At 35.9% G+C, this 16,669-nt stretch overlaps 1 protein-coding gene and 1 long non-coding RNA gene across 6 annotated transcripts in view; one reads left to right on the plus strand and one right to left on the minus strand.

The window, feature by feature from the left end:
* Positions 1–16,669, minus strand: part of Trim9 (E3 ubiquitin-protein ligase Trim9) — a 195,237-nt gene that overhangs the window by 32,595 nt on the left and 145,973 nt on the right. The gene's annotated exons all lie outside the window — the stretch shown is intronic.
* Positions 3,475–8,616, plus strand: LOC138855921 (uncharacterized). 2 transcript variants are annotated; one of them, XR_011395055.1, is made up of 3 exons: positions 3,475–3,537; positions 7,941–8,390; positions 8,549–8,616. It is a non-coding gene; the product is annotated as an uncharacterized lncRNA (long non-coding RNA). The 2 variants fall into 2 exon arrangements; XR_011395054.1 differs by lacking the exon at positions 3,475–3,537 and adding an exon at positions 3,560–3,795.

Consider the following 16,669-nt stretch of genomic DNA (forward strand, 5'->3'; position numbering starts at 1 on the left):
ATTATGCCGTCCGCTTTAGTCTCTTCTTTGTTGACACTTTGCCTTCAAAGGCGTGTAGTCTGACTCAACACAAATGACGAAAGGAAGTGCAATGAGGTTTACAGATGCCAAATGTTTACCACAAGTTGTGAGCAAGTCAAGTCCTATTACAAAATATGTACTCTACGTAAACTATGAAAATTTTCAAATGTAACTATACAAGATTCATTAGACTGTGTTAAAAAAATCATCTTAGATCTTGATATGGAAGATCTGTTCTGGGTTCTAGATCGCGTCGTATGCTTATGTAATTTTGGTAGGCATTTTTTGGCTGGAACTAATTTTATTTTACTTTGGAAAGTTTACTCAAGCTTTTACCGAAGATGATAGGAACTTGTCTTCGAGCGAGTTACCAAGTCCTTAAAATGTGTTTACATGAATATTCTCAAAAACTATCAACATTATAATAAAGATATAGAAGAAACTTCCAGCATCTTGGCCATAACTTTCTCTCAGTGTTTCCTTAAGCTTTATTGTGCCGACTACTGAGGCTAAGAACATGTAAGGCAACTCTTTTATTTACTTTATGTGATATTTGGTTTGATCATTTTGACCATATTTGGAGTTTACACACAGCTTGGGAACTTCTTCTTTTAGTTCGCAGCACTTTCTCTGCCAATAACTACAGTTATGTATGGACATCGTTAAGTGGTCATTGGACATTTGATGGCACATTGGTCAACTTAAGCAAGTTTGCAAACAAACACACAGTTTGGCCAAGCTGACGAACGCAGGCTACTTTGCAAGCCCAAAATACTTCGATATGTATAAGCTAAAACTTATGGGGTTTTTAGTTCACTTCACTTTGTCGTGCTTGCGTTGTGAACTGGGTTTCTTTTTGCGATTAAATATAATACAGTCGGAGTAGCGGTTTGGAGCAGGAAGCTCCATTAGATTTAAGCTCGATTTACGTTCAAATTGATATTTTCAGCATGTAAACCGGCATTATGGCGATTGTGACGCCTGAAGATACATCTGGGTAAAGGGTATCGTGGGTAAAGTGGTGTGCATTACGGTTTTAAATAGAATTTATTTGTTTGTTTCAGTATATGGAGCAACACACCAGCGCTGACGTGGCACCTTCTAACGACTGTTGACACTAGACGATGCGCCTTAGCGCACTCCTAAGCGGCGCTGCACTCACGTTCAGAGCTCAATATCAATCGCTTGAAGCTCGTCGCGCATGCTGCACATTCAGGTCGAATTTCAAATGCAAGTAACATACCTATATATAAGGAAAAAAAATGAAAAATTTCTTTCCAAGTATGCATGTGGTGCAAAAATGAGAGGGAATTTCACGTTAACTTGCATATGCAAAAGCGTAAAATATTAAATGCAACTGTGCGGAAAAAATAGTAAATTGCTAAAACTATAACACAGTATTAAATATAGCAGAAGAAACGGCTGCATTTACTAAATGCTTAACGTCAATAATTTATTAACTCGCTTAAGTGCTCACACCACAGTCAGAGCAACGTAACTAAAACAACTGCATGCAAATTATGTAAATATTTGTGTAGCGCAATAAAGTCATCGGCAGCAAATTGCCACCAGCTTCCTTGGGAGACATTTGCTTACTTTCCATACCCATGCAAAAGTAGCTGCAAAGGGTATTTTATTTAAGGAGTTAAGGATATTTTCTTAAAGTATAATATCTTTTAAATAATCTCTGAAAATTTGAAATAAATCCGACAGATACTTCTCGAGTTATTCGATAATTAGCAAAGGGTTCTCAGGCCCCCTAAAACGTACGAGAGCAGATAACTAGCAGCAGCTGCAAGCGCCCGATTCTTGGTGCTTTTATCAGCGTGTTGAAGCAGGTGGAGAGCTTGCTAGTTATACTTCCGATTATCTTCACTTACCTTCTGATGTTTTAGCAGCTATCAAGCCCGATCATTGGGAGGTATGAAAAAATATCAGATATATTCTATATATTATGAATTTAAAGTCACTTTGCACTCGAACATAAGTTTCTTTTTACTGCCTTACATTTACACTAAATACACTAAATCTCAATAAACAACGACGCTAACGGCTTAAATATCAAGAGAACAACTGTGCGGCGAGTTTGTGGCAGAGCAAATATTTAAACGTGCAGTCAACGGCTCAAAAGCTTTTGGAGCCAGCAGCTATGCAATCGAAACCTTTGCTGGCAAGCGACGCAGGGGCGGATGGGGGGGTTTGAGGCAAATATGACACAATTTAGCACCAGCAGTTACTTATGACAGTTAATGTTTTGCTAAAGTAGTAAGATGCTATAGTAAATAAAAGGTTAGTGCATACCCAATGTACAACAAAAATGGCGCTCACAAAATTTTTACTAACTTTACAATTAAAAGAGATCAAAAAGTAAAGTGAACTTATTTATAAAATGTAAAATTATTTAATTATTTATTCCTCCAAATCAATCACCTTCAAAGAAAGTCCAATAAAGCGTACTTTCGCCAACGCTTTTTCCAATCCTTGAAACAGACGAATAGTCTACATCAGATATAGCCTTCAAAACCTTCTTCTATTAGGTTTTATCTCCTCAATTATGTCAAAACCGCGTCCCCGCATTGAGTTTCTTGATTTTGTTGAATAGCCAGAAGATGCACAGAGCTAAATTAGTCGCATACGGTGATTTCTGAACGATATGAGTCAAGTTTTTGGTTGACAGTTTGACCCGGGTGGAAAGAATTCAGTGCACCACACATGGATATATGTGAAGTAGGCCCTCCCTCTTTACCTTACCCCAGACCATAAGTTATATTAGTACTTGATTTATGCATTATAAAGACCCATTTTGTTGGAACGATTGTCTGAATAATAGCAATATCAAGCTATCTAGAGGTGTGAGCAACATGTGCTTTATAAATACAATACATTAGTCATCCGTTGGACAGAGAGGCAAAAGTAATTTTATTAATTTCTTCAACTCAATCTAGTCTACAGTTAGATTGACTTTAGTCAAGAATTAGATTACTGCTTAGAACAATTTTCCTTATTGAAACATAGTAACAGGTTATTTGAAGTGGTTAAAATTTTTGAGCTCAAATATATTGCTTTTTCATATTTAGTAATGGATTTTTGAAATTTAGTTAAAAGTAAGTTGGGGAAAACGAAAAAAATATCGGCATTGTAGAAACTGGTCCAATGTGCTTCATATGAAGTGTGCTTGCATAAATGTATATTTTAATACCGATCTCTACTTTATGCTGTGCACAAACCTAATGTTAACTGGGAGGTTACAATATTACTGGGTGGTTACAATATTACTGGGTGGCAGCAAACAACGCTCGCAGATGATTGAATTGCGATAAAAAAGTAACTAACGGTTCTCACGTACGAGTGTAGTGCATAGAAACGCATATTTACATTTGAATGAGTAGATAATGATGATTATGAAGACTTTAAATAAAGGTGATTATGAAGATGAAAAGAATTTAGTTCGGTGAAGAATTTTATATAGATGTTGTGTGCTTTATTAGACGTGTGGTTTTGTAGTAAAAGTAGTTGGTAATTCGAGCAACCAAAGATCGGTTTCGCACCACGATTACTCTAGTGCATAAAGTGTATACTCAGAGATGCCGTAAAGTGATCACCGACGACGCTATTTCTGTTGTGGAGCAGAGTATCGAAGAAGACGCTAATGCGTCTATCCGTGCACATTAACTTTATGGAAGATTTTACGGAAGGATCATGGTTTGCGCCCTTCCAAAATCCCACTCGTGCAAGAATTGAAGATGAGCGACTATCAAGCGAGTTGCACTTTCGGTGAATGGACCCAAAATGAGATTAAAAAAAAATGTGGGACACTGGCAATGACTTTTGAATGAATGGGTCCGTTAATAAACGAAATCGTCGCATTTGGAGTGATGGCAGTCCACAAGCCATTGTTGAGACGCCGTTACATCTTCACAAAGTCACTGTTTGGTGTGCTCTAAAGGCAAAGGGAATCATTGGTCCATATTAATTTAAAAATGAAGCCGTTCATAATGTTATAGTCGATGAGGAATACTATAGAGCCATGATTAAAAGTCATTAATAAACCTGAATTGGAGGATGTAGATGTGGACGAACTTTAGTTCCAACAAGACAGCGCTACATGACATAATGCGAACGAAACATTTAATGTATAGAAGGACACTTTCCGTGAGCCCATTATCTTGCGACGTGGGCCTGTGGTGTGTCCTCCAAGATCGTGCGTTTTAACACCGCTGGACTATTTTTTGTAGGGTTATGTAAAATCGCTTGGCTGCGCAGATAAGCCCGAGACGATTGACGCTCTAGAAGATAATATTCGGCGCGTTATTGATACCAGACCCAATTGCTGCGAAAAGTGGTCGAAAATTGGGCCTCTAGACGGGAATTTATTTAAAACAGCCGCGTCGGTCAAGTACCTAAACTTATAGAATTCTCCCAGATTTATTACAGTTAATGTTTCATATATCAAATGATGATGCCTGGGTGGTGTGGCCACAAAATGTTATTAAAAAATGAAAAGGTTAGAACGAGCCATAAGCTACATCAGACAGTCCAGTGTAACAGTGACAAAAATGCGAGTGGCATATGTTGCATGTTGCAAGCCATCACTAAGAGTTAACTACGTACATAACTGATGGGCCATTTGAGGAGATAGCATGAGCACAAGAGATGTGAATACCAGCAATAATGCCTTAGTTATGCCAACCACGACAGCAGAAACCTAGTAAAGGGAGCTAGCAACTCGAGATTGTAACTGACGAGCTACGGACTATACTACTGTTGAAGAAATTGTATATCAAATGCACGCATTGAGAAATTGCCGACGAGTACAACAATAAAACAAACACAATAATGCTTGTCATTATTGGTAATACTGATGTCGCTAAATTCTACTTGCAACACTGACTAAGGCCAAAGCTAAAGCTAAAGTCATGCATAAATACTTATTTATATTAGAGCGGGTCGATTTGAATAAGAGAATATGATTCTAAAACTGGTTTTCGAACTGGTTGTATTAGAGAACAGTTCAGCAAAATTACGTGCTCTTAGCTTTTTTATTAAAGGCAGGCAGCCGGTAAGTAAAACAACTGAATAATCGGTTGTATGGGAGATATGTTATATTGATATATAGGTATATATGTATATAGATATGTTGTCCGATCAAGCCGATTCCAACAAATGATAAATAGAATCTCAAAATGTACCTATGCATTCAATTTCATTCGGTTGTCTCAAAAACGATGAAGAAATTTTTATAATCTCAAAAAAAAACGTCGCTTAAAAAATCGCTCGAAATCGGTTTTAGACCCATATTCTCTTAGGCAAAGATATTTAGAATGATCCGTAGAACATTTCCCGCATACGCGTTTTTTCCGTTTGTTTGGCTTCCTGTAAATCAAGCCGCTCTAATGTACAATATATAAACTGCCTCCTATGAGCGTATATTGCGAATTGTCGGGAATGAGCGAATGCTCGTTAATTAGAATTGAATGATCTGCAACGTGCTGCCGCCAAGCGATGAGAGAATTGTAAACTTACGCCGCACGTTGCGGCAGCTTAAAGGGCTACATACGTACTTATGTGGTATGTATGTATATACAACACAATAAGAAATGTGATGCAAACAATATTGTTGTATGGAAAATGACGAAAAGTGAAGAATAATTGCAGTCATGTTGCATTAAATTTAATTTAATGGAATATTTTAGCAGCTGGATCAAATAAAATAATGGGAAACCAGGCGATATTGCGAAAATGTTTTATGTATGAAGTTCATGGAAAGTAATGTACCAAAAAAGTATATTGAAAAAAAGTAGCAAAAAAATTTGAACGATTGCAAGGCATGCCTTAAATGCGAAAGGAATTTTTAACAATTAAAGCCCTCAATCGAAAATATGGCAATAAGACAGTTGGCAAATATAGTCATGAAAAGGGATATTACAAGTATTAAAATTATTGCAATGAATATGCTACATAGCAACACTCATTTCTCTTTCGAAGAGTAGGCATCCAGTATGTATACGAGGGTTGCATTTTATATTTCGCGATAAGAAAACTAAAACAAATATTAGTCATCGAAAATCGTTTTAATGCTTTTCAAAATATTCTCCATTAAGACTTTAAGAACTTTTGCATGCGTTTCAACTAATTGTCGCAGAACTTTTGCCACTCTGATTGAGGTATCTCCAAAACATGCGTTCTGCACTCATCAATCGTCTCTTCAGGTATCGGAAAACGTTGAACTCTTCGTTTATTTTTTACGTACGGTAATAAAAAGAAGTATTCGGTGTCAGTCCAGGACTATAAGGTCGATGACTCATCAAATCGATGTTTTGGGTGCTCGAAAATGTAGTTGTTTCAGTCAGTGTGCTCGCAATGAATAAATTTTTTTCAGTCAAATGTTCACGCAATATTGAATATATGGTAGCCCCACTAATACCTATAGTTGTCTCAATATAAGGAAAGGTTACATGATGATCTTGCAATATCAGTTTGCGCAGAGCATCAATAGTTTCCGGAACAGCAACTGATTTTGGATGACCATACCATCAATAAACACTGTTCCTTGATGGAGCTTCATCGTCAAAAATTTAATAGAGTTCATCGATGCACTGTTGCTGAATTAATCCATGTCAAAAGTTGCAAAAAAGAATCGCGCCAAAATGTTCGCGATTTAATGCCAATTTTTGGCTGAAATGAATATTTTAAGTTACTGTAAACAACACAAATAGCGCTCGTGTGTCAAAACGTTCTGAGTACGTTATGATAAAGTTGTGAGTTGTCGGAATGCAAAACTAGGGTTACCAAATCAGACAATATATAAAAGACAACCTACGTAGAAATATAACATTATGAGTAGTCTCTCATATAGATGTGCATAAGTATATAACAGGAAATATTTGAGCAATGACGGGAGTTTTGCCAATGCTGCCGGTTACCAACTGTCAAAGCAAATATTAAAAAACCGTTAATTTTTTCCCATATCGATACATTATAGCTAAAAAAATAGCATATTAGAGTTTTTAATTAATATCTCAAATAGTTTTTGAGTGACAGCCTTCTTAAATGTAACCGCTTAGTTCAATCAGTTTATCTTTCAACGCTTTTTTCTCGAAACTGAAATATCTTTTAGATAGAACTTTTTTTTTAGCTTTCCTCTACGGAAAAGGCTGAAACCGCAGCAGCATCCTCCAATTAATGGCTTTATAGCTTCTCTCATTAACTGTATCATTATGACCGACCTCATTTTTAAAGAAATATGGACCAAAGCTTGCCTCTGCCCATAGGGCACACCAAATAGTGATATTTTAAGGATATAACATCGTTGGTACAATGGCTTGTGGATTATGATCACTCCAAATGCGACAATTTTGTCCCGGAATTAGTCTGTTCATTATCGAATGGCAAACTAAACTGAGTATAACTAAAGTAACAGCTTTTAAAAAGACCAACTCCGAAAAAAGTAATGCCTCAGTGAAAACCAAACGTCTGAAAACAACACCAATTGTTGTCAAGACCATAGAAAGGTCTTTAAAATTCTGTATTAAAATAGATGTTTTCGACAACAAATTGATGTGCAATATTTGCGCGCACTGTAACACTGCCTTCGCAACGTCACGCATGACTTAACTATATATTTTTTCGCGGAAAAGGGTAGCGCCGGCACTGCAGCGTTCGTGTCAAAATTTGTAGCGTTTTGCTCATTTCACAGCGATAATCTTAATTTTTTTAATAACTTGTGCGAGCACTATAATAAATATTTCCCTGTGGTGAGCTACAAAAAAGCGAGCATGGCTCGCTGACAGCCGTGAAAGACAATAACGCGCTGTGATGCCCGCAAAAATGTTAAGCAAACTCTTGTCATTCTGCTGCTGCTGCTGTTTACAATCATATTGTTTCTACTTTTTATTTAATTTTTTTTTTTTGCACCACAGTTCGATTTCAAAGCCGGCAACGCCGATTGCGAAGCAAAAATCTGTGGACAACCAGAAAACGGACGAAATGAGGGAGTGTTAGTGTTCGTTGAAAGCGATATTTTATTATTTTATTTCTGCTGTGTTTCATATAAAATATAAACTGTTGATCTGAGTGGCGGCTATGTTTGGTGAAATGTAAAAAAGTAAACTTTTAATTGACAACATTAATTTGATTGCGATTTTTATGTTTATTGATGGCAATGAAATTCTTTATCAAGGCGATAAAAGGAAAACGTGACAGAAAGAGGATAATTCAAACCAGACTTTAAAAGGGAAGGATAGGAATTTTAATTTAATTTGTTAGAAATAAATACTAAAAAGGATTAATTTTTAATTTTTCAGAATCAAAAGCAATGAGTGATGACTCATAGCCGGCCGAGTATTAGCTCCGCAAAGCAACTCCATTAGGTGAAGTTGTTTAAAGTTCAAGGTGTAAAAGATATTTTATAAATAAAGTGAATTGTATAAAATTCATATTTAAAAGGGTTTGTAGGGTTTTTAATTTTTTTTTGTCTCAAATAAATGCATAATATTTCCAATTTACAAGTATTGTTTGAAAACTTCAGATCAATTGAAGCAAAACTGAAGAACTGGAATAAGTATCTATAAGGATGGATCCAAACTAGGATTTAACATCCTATTTCACGATATGTGCCAGGACATAGTGAAATTCCTGGTAACTGTAGATATAGCTGAATCTGAGTAGAGTCAAATGCAAAGCTTAGTATAGGAAAAAAATTGCTCCTATCGGTCGAGGGTTTCTGGACGATGTTTCGGAGATTGCACAGCTGAAACTTTTTGTACTGATGAACTTTATCAAAGGGCCTCCTGAAGGACTATTTGCTACGTCAGACATTCATTTTACCTATCTACCTAAAACTGACGAAGTTAAGACCATTCTTTATTAATACCTGTCTCAAGGATGTGTTACAACTGTATTAAAAACTATAAAGCTTTTTTTCTGCAACCCACGTTTTGAAAGTCGTTGCCCCTCATAACAAAACGACCGATCGTTTTGAAATTTGAACATTATTTCTTCACATAATTTATGAGGTAACGCAGGAGAGTGGTTTTGTTAATATTTTTGATTTTATAATAACAAATTATTTGATTTTTTCGCAAAAAGTCGCGTATTTCCTAAAAAGTGTTTTCGAAAAGAGAAAAAATTAAATTTCGAGAACTCCCGGCATTACTTGGACAAAGCGATTATCTAAAAATATATTTTAATTAATTAAGTTTTTTTCGAGACGCTCTAGAGTAATTCTGCCATTGCAAAGGGGGTGAGGTACCTAGTAAATAGTGGTCGATTGATTACCGTCAATGACATTCCCGTATAAACATAAATTCATGAATAAAGAGCATATCCAGTAGTCTGGGGGGTAACCAGTTGTGGTTACCAGTGGCTAATGAACTATCTAGTGTTTCAGCCATACTGCTGGGATGTTTTTGAACTATTCCAACTACATAAATATGTGTGAGCCTTCATATTGACTGACTGACGCCTTTGGCACTTGTAAATTTGAGTACTCTCGTCATTGTAATGTGTCAGCGAGCATGTCATGTTTGCCATTTGTTATCCACCTAAGTGAGGTCGTTGCAGCCACCGAGCAGTGTGAGTTTAAAACCGTCGCCTTGATTTTTGTTGTCTTTGTTATTGCGTATTGTTTTTGCCTCTGCTGCGGCATTAGGCATTGTTTTATTGCCGCTATGCTCTACATAATTTGATCCATCGCTAATTTTCTGACATTACCACCGGCGCGCCATATCGCATGCCTTACAATAGGCCCCTTTCTCAAGCGTGCGTTAGTGGGTCTGTTGCACACACGCAAAAATATCAAATTTCAGCCACGGCTCGTAAATGCCACGCTCCAACTATGAACTGCCACCTGGTCATGCAACAGAAACAAGTGGCGCGCATTATGTTAAAGGGCCTATATGATAAGTGTGGCATGCGTCGCTCGTACTTGTGTACTATTTATGTATCTCTGTATACATACATACATACATATGTATTTTTGCAGTAGCACTGATGATGAACGGTATTTAAATGACAATTTCATATTGAGTTACACTTATGGCTGACTTACAATATGTTTAAAGTAATATAAAAGAAAATAGTTATAATACCATTCGTAACGTTCACTTTATAAGGCAGCCATATGCTATAGTAGTCCGATCTAAAAGGATTATTTGGAGTTTGTATTTCTTCAAGTAAAAAAAGTCTCCTTACAATAACTTGATTTTGATAGTTCAGTTTGTATGACAGCTATACGCTATAGTGCCGCAAAGTCGGCGGTTCAAACAAATGGGCCGCATCCTGGGAAAAAAAAGGACGTGTGCAAAATTTCAGCTCGAAGACAACATCATCGAAAATTGGCGTAAAGGAGTGGAGATATGCAAACAAAACAGTGGTGGCCTTTTTCCGACATGTCGTTCTAATCATAAATGACATAAAATTATCTGCATAACAAAAAAAAACCAGAACCAATTTTGACCAAGTTTAAGTGTTTTATTTCATTTTAACATCACGTCGTTCTTGAGGGTGGACCCACCTTATATTTGGGGAAATTCTCATTTCAAGGACTGCCGTAATTAAAGCCTACCATATATGCACTTGAATTTGATCGGCCAATTAAGTCCATCGTCCTGCATTCACCATGATGATTAACAAATCACAAGACCAATTTTGAGCTATTTTGGACTGAATTCAGACTAATTTTTTTAGTTTTACCTGTTCTCCTAATTACAAAACGAAAAAAAAAATTGTATATCACATATGTTACATACATACATCGACCAGAAAAATATATACATAGCTTAATCAAGTAAACTTTAATTATATATTCTTAATGAACTATGGAACTTGAAGTTTCTTTTATTGTATTATATAAATTAAAATCCTAACTTGAGTTTAGCTAAACGGTATTACTCCAGCCATTGACTTTTAGGTGGTACAAAGTTCATTAATGAGGCAAAAAATATATACTTTAGCAATATGCCATACTATACATAGGTACATGTCAATAAAATTGGCAGTTGCTTTTATCACACATTCCCCATTCGCTTTGCCGCAACCTCCTCTCGTCAATCTACTCGTCACGCTCATTTAGAAGATGACAAATCCTACAGCGAAGCAAATGAATGCAATTTTAAGTTTAAATATTCATGAAAAACAAACAAACGAAAAAAAATGTGAAAGAACGTTAACTTCAGTTGTATCGAAGCTAGAATACCCTTCATAAACAATAGTTTCCATACATGAACTTGATTCCGATCGTTTAATTTGTATAGCTACATGCTATAGTAGTCCGATCTGAACAATTTCTTTAGATATAACAGCACTAATTTCGTGAATATATCTTGTAAAATAAAAAAGTTTTCCATACAAGGATATGATTTTGTTCGTTCAGTTTGTATGACAGCTATATGCAATAGTGGGCCTATATCGACAGCTCCGACATATAAGCGGCTTTTTGAGGAGAAAAAAACGTTTGAAAGTTTTCAGATCGATATCTCAGAAACTAAGAGACTTGTTCGCGTATAGAGACCGGCGGACGGACGAACAGATGGATGGGCATGGCTAAATCGACTCAGCTCGTCACGCTAATCATTTATACACTTTATAAGGCATCAGACATTTCCTTCTGTTTCAAACTTCGTCACAAAATAAATATACCCTGTTCAGGGTATAGAAACAAAAAAGCTACAACGGTGGCCCGATGAGGTATTATGAAGTAGAAAACGCTTACTCAATGCTCAAACGGATTGAATTCATTCGTTCCTACATTTTATGATTCACTGTTTTATCCGCAATGACCAAATGAACAAAATGTGTCGTTGCAATGAGTAATTTATCTGGATATTTTGAGCTCGTATATTTACTTCTAAGTTCTGACTTATGGCTACCAGTTCAATAAGTTATTTAATATTAGATTAACCTGTTATGTTATAAAGTGAAAAGCATGCTCTGAATTGGTGATTTCAGGACTTCTCAGCAGAGATAGATATGTGCATATGTAAAATATATAACTATTGGCACGTGACGAAGCAATATATTGAGAGTAAATTTCTATTACTACTGTACAGTTATTATACATAATGGTTATTACCACAAATTTCTTAATTTATTATCTGCCAAATATATTTTTAATTCTCTTACATTATGATCCATCGAAGCCACAGGCATTTCGATGGTCATTATGGCTATTGACAGACCCATACATTCACTGCTTTAATGCACAATTATGCAAACACACACACACACACACACAAATGATTAAGTGTTTTTGGTGACAAACTAATTAATTTGCAGTGCAGAGGCGCAACTAAAGCGAATAACATGGCGCATTGTTGATGTGATTGGTGTCAAAACGCTTGATGCAGCGTGACTGTCTGCCCTTTATGTGTGTGTGTGTGTGCGTATGCACTTATGCACGAAATAATATACAGTGTAATTATTTGTAATGAGCGCATCACTCGACGCATTCGACAATGTAGCAGCGACGAAGGTGTCAGTTACAGTTGCATTTGGCGACCGACAACTAATGCGACCGTATTTAGCCCGTATTAGGCTGGCATTTAACCCAAATGGCTTTCAATGTTTTCAACTGCACTTCAACGCATAAGTGTGTACTCATATCACATGCCGCGTTGGTTACCACAAAATATGCCACAGTTTAGCGACAAACACCAGCTGTAATTGAAACGAAAACACGCTGCGGGCTTGAATAAATAATTTCACGTTTTTTCTGTAATTTCAATTTTAAATTTTCCACAACTTTTAAATGTTAGATACGATTTGCTAATTGAATGGCTGGAATTTGTTAATTACATCCGTCGAGTGGTTTTAATTAAACATTTGCTAGAGACTAGCAAATACAACAAGCAGATGACGGAATTTGGGACTCTGTCAGTATCCACTTTACATAACTGAGCCAAAAATACTTAAAATAATAAAATATATATATATATAAATCAGTCAACTAAAATCAGGGAAAATCACAAGCAAAAAGTTTTTATACATGGATCAGTTTGTATGACAGCTACAAGTTCTAGTGGTTCGATCTGAACAATATGTTCTGAGATTGTAGCATTGCCTTGGACAATAGTTCGTGCCAAATTTTGTGAAGATATCTCGTCAAATAAAAAAGTTTTCCATACAAGAATATGATTCTGATCGTTCAGTTTGTATGACAGTTTTATACAATAGTGGTCCGATATCGGCGTTTCCAACAAATAAGCAGCTGCTTAGAGAGAAAATATCGTGTGCAAAATTTTAGATCGATATCTCAAAACTTGAGGGTCTCACTCAACTTGTCAAGCTGATCATTTATATAGTAAATATTTTATAGGGCCTCCGAGGTTTCCTTTCGGATATTACAAACTTCGCAACAAACTTAATAAACCTTGTTCAGGTTTAAAGATTACAAATAAAATAAAAGACATTTTGATTTAAATTAGAAATAAACAAAAATAATTTAAAGAAAACAGTAAGATTTTACAAAAATCCATTAAAGTTTTGTGGCTGAGACGTAACTAACTTAAATAAAAATTTAAACAAAATTCTCCCACATTGCAAACTATTTTAACCGCATTGTTTACAACTTTTCACGATTGTTGTTTTTTGTTTCGCTCAAAATTTTGACAAGTTGCAGGCAACAGCGGCAAACCATAGCTGTCTGTTCAACTCGTCGCTGTTGTCTCACAAACCCACGCAACCGCAAAATGAACAACAACGAATGCAGTTAGCGTGTTAAAGCTAAACGAGTTGCGCGTTGCTAATGCCACGCTACTGGCTTCCCGTTTTTGCAGTTGCAGGCTTTTAGTGTGACACTATTGCTTTATAATGCATTTTTGACTTTATCGCTCAGAGTCAAGTGTTGCATTGCTGCAATCGTTGTTAGTTTTTATACTAACGCAACATGTTGCACGAAGTATATCATGTTAAATGGTTGAGAATCTATACGAGGAAGATGTTTTTTTCAAATCGGCGTAATCGTGTATTTTGAAAAGTGGGTTTGGCGACGAACTCAACTAGGTTAAGTGTACATATTTATCTAGAGCAAACTTGCAACATATCGGAAGCGAATGATAAAATAACAAAAACAAATGGAAAAATAATTTACGAGCGAATTGATGTCTGGAAGAGGAAGAGAAGGGGCGTGGTTAAGTTTTTAAAGGTTAAACGCGGATTATCACGATTTCCTGCAAAACAGCGAGTCTAATATATAAAAGTTATATGGAAAAGTTGTAGCCAATGAAAAAATTCACAACTTTTTTATTAACATCATTTTCACATAACCTTAAAACTTATATGAAAAATTAATATATTCAAGTTTTTAGGTTTTTTATTTTTATCTTGTCAACATTTTTTTAACGAAATGTGGTATAAACTTACACTTACGTATACATATATTACCAAGAATATGCAAAAAAAAATATCCCGTTAAACTTTTCATAGCTGATTTTTTATTTCGTAGTAGCAGCTATTTAGTCGAGTCGGCAGCTATTTTAGGGTCTTGTACCCTATTATTAGATGGGGTAGCCAGCAGGATATATCAGCAAAAAAAAATATGAGTATTTCAAGGATAAAGCCTTTTAGTACCAGATATTAGACATTTGGCAACATTATGATGAAAATAGTGGCATTAGTTAGTTAGTTATTCAAAATTTTGCCTAATAACGAATGTCTATATATTTTTCTTTTTTGCAAAGGATTGCGGGCAGCTGAAAACCAATGTTATGATTTTATTTTTTCAAATTGTTAAAGTGTATACATAAGTAATATTCGGCAGCAACCGAACTTAGTTCTGTCCTATTTGTTTGCTTTGTCGATTTTTTTATATTGAGACACCCAAGGTTGGTATTGCGTGAGCCCGACGCATTGCCCGGCACGCGATGTTGGACACAGTTGTCCGTCGAGCCACATTATTTACACCGTGCAACACTGACATTCTTGCATGGCAATGCTAGACGAGATAAATGTATTTTTCGGCACTTGCAACGCAACGAAGAGTGATGGGTTGGAGGGTATGTTTGTTTTTCCGAATGAACTGTTTGAACATTTCTATGCGAAAACGTACTCATATTGCTGTCTGTCGCAGTTTGGAGTTCATCTCTAAAGGCAGTCTGTGTACTACACTGAGTATATATGCAGCATAAGTATGTGTGTGGGGCACATTTGAAATATTTGCAGGCAACAATAACTTTACATGTAAATAAATGTCGCATTTAAATGCAATTAAAATTTTTTACGTCGCTGCGCTATACAAACAGTTACAATGATTATGAACAGCTACAGTATTCGTTGCATAAATGGCAGAATCAGTGCAGCAGGTCGCCATTCACTGCGAGCAGTCCAGTGAAATACCTGCCTTTCGATACAAAATATAACAGCAAATAAAAAACGTCAACTTCAGCTGCACCGAAGCTGTAATACCCTTCACAGGTTCAAGTTTTCTTATAAGAACATGATTTTTATCGAACAGTTTGTATGGCAGCTTATGCTACTGTGATTCTAACAAATGAGCAGCTTCTTTGGGAGAAAAGAACGTATGCAAAATTTCAGATCGATATCTTAAAAACTATGGTAAGTTCGCGTATATGCAGACGGACCGACTGATATACGGTTAGACAGACGGATACAGCTAAATTGACTCAGCTTGTCATGCTGATCATTTATGTATATATATATTTTATAAGGTCTCCGACTTTCCTACTGGGTGTTACAAACTGAGTGGCAAACGTTATATACCCTGTTCTGGGTATACAAAATTATATTAAACATATCTGGCAGCAATGTAAGCCACATAATAAAAAAAATAATTAAAAATCGCAATAAATGAATTCTCAGTTTGTTTTGCTGTCTGCGCCGGCTCCATTTCGCCCGGTCTCCGCTACAAACCACTGCATTCTCTGTCTCTCTTAAGTTTATTGTGTTTGCTTTGGTGGCAGCAATAACAGTAGCATTTACCGATAACCCTGGCGCGGTACCACCGATTAAGTGCCACAAGGCATAAATTCACCACTCTCACGGCAGCCGCACAAATGCTGCGCTTCAAAGTTATATTGCACAATTAAATTGAAACTGTGTAAAACTGTTGAAGTTAATATTTTTGCAATCGGCAATATGGTACCTCTTCCAATTTGGTTATTGCAGAGTGTTATGGCGAGGTCTACTAAAGGCCAAAAAGTTCCAAAAATTTCGCATAGCATGGTAAATTTCAGTAAAAATTTACCCTACCCACCAATAATATGATGAATGCAGTGATATTATATTTTAAATAGATTTCGGTGTGAAAAATATGAAACTAAGTGAGCACAGTATCTACCAAACTAACCAGTAAGTTACGACAAATCACTTTTAATTTTAAAAAGTTTTGCAAGGAAAAAATGCGAATTTTTATGCAAAAAATTTAGGTCACAAGACTATTTAAGATACAATCCGAAAACTATTTACATTTATACTCGGTAATAGCGGTAAGATTTCGATTTCGGCTGTTGTATTTACTAGATCTCTGGCTGGCAGGCATACTCTTAGAACGAAATTGGGGTATTTAAATATTGTTTCACAAAACCTGTTGTCAGTAAATTTATTAAATAAAACTTTTATATTATTTATTTATTTTTCTTGTACTGAAATTATCACAAAAAATAATAGAAATCACAGAAATAGCTAAAACTATTTT

Source organism: Bactrocera oleae, chromosome 3, assembly GCF_042242935.1.
Source record: "Bactrocera oleae isolate idBacOlea1 chromosome 3, idBacOlea1, whole genome shotgun sequence".
Lineage (NCBI taxonomy): Eukaryota > Metazoa > Arthropoda > Insecta > Diptera > Tephritidae > Bactrocera > Bactrocera oleae.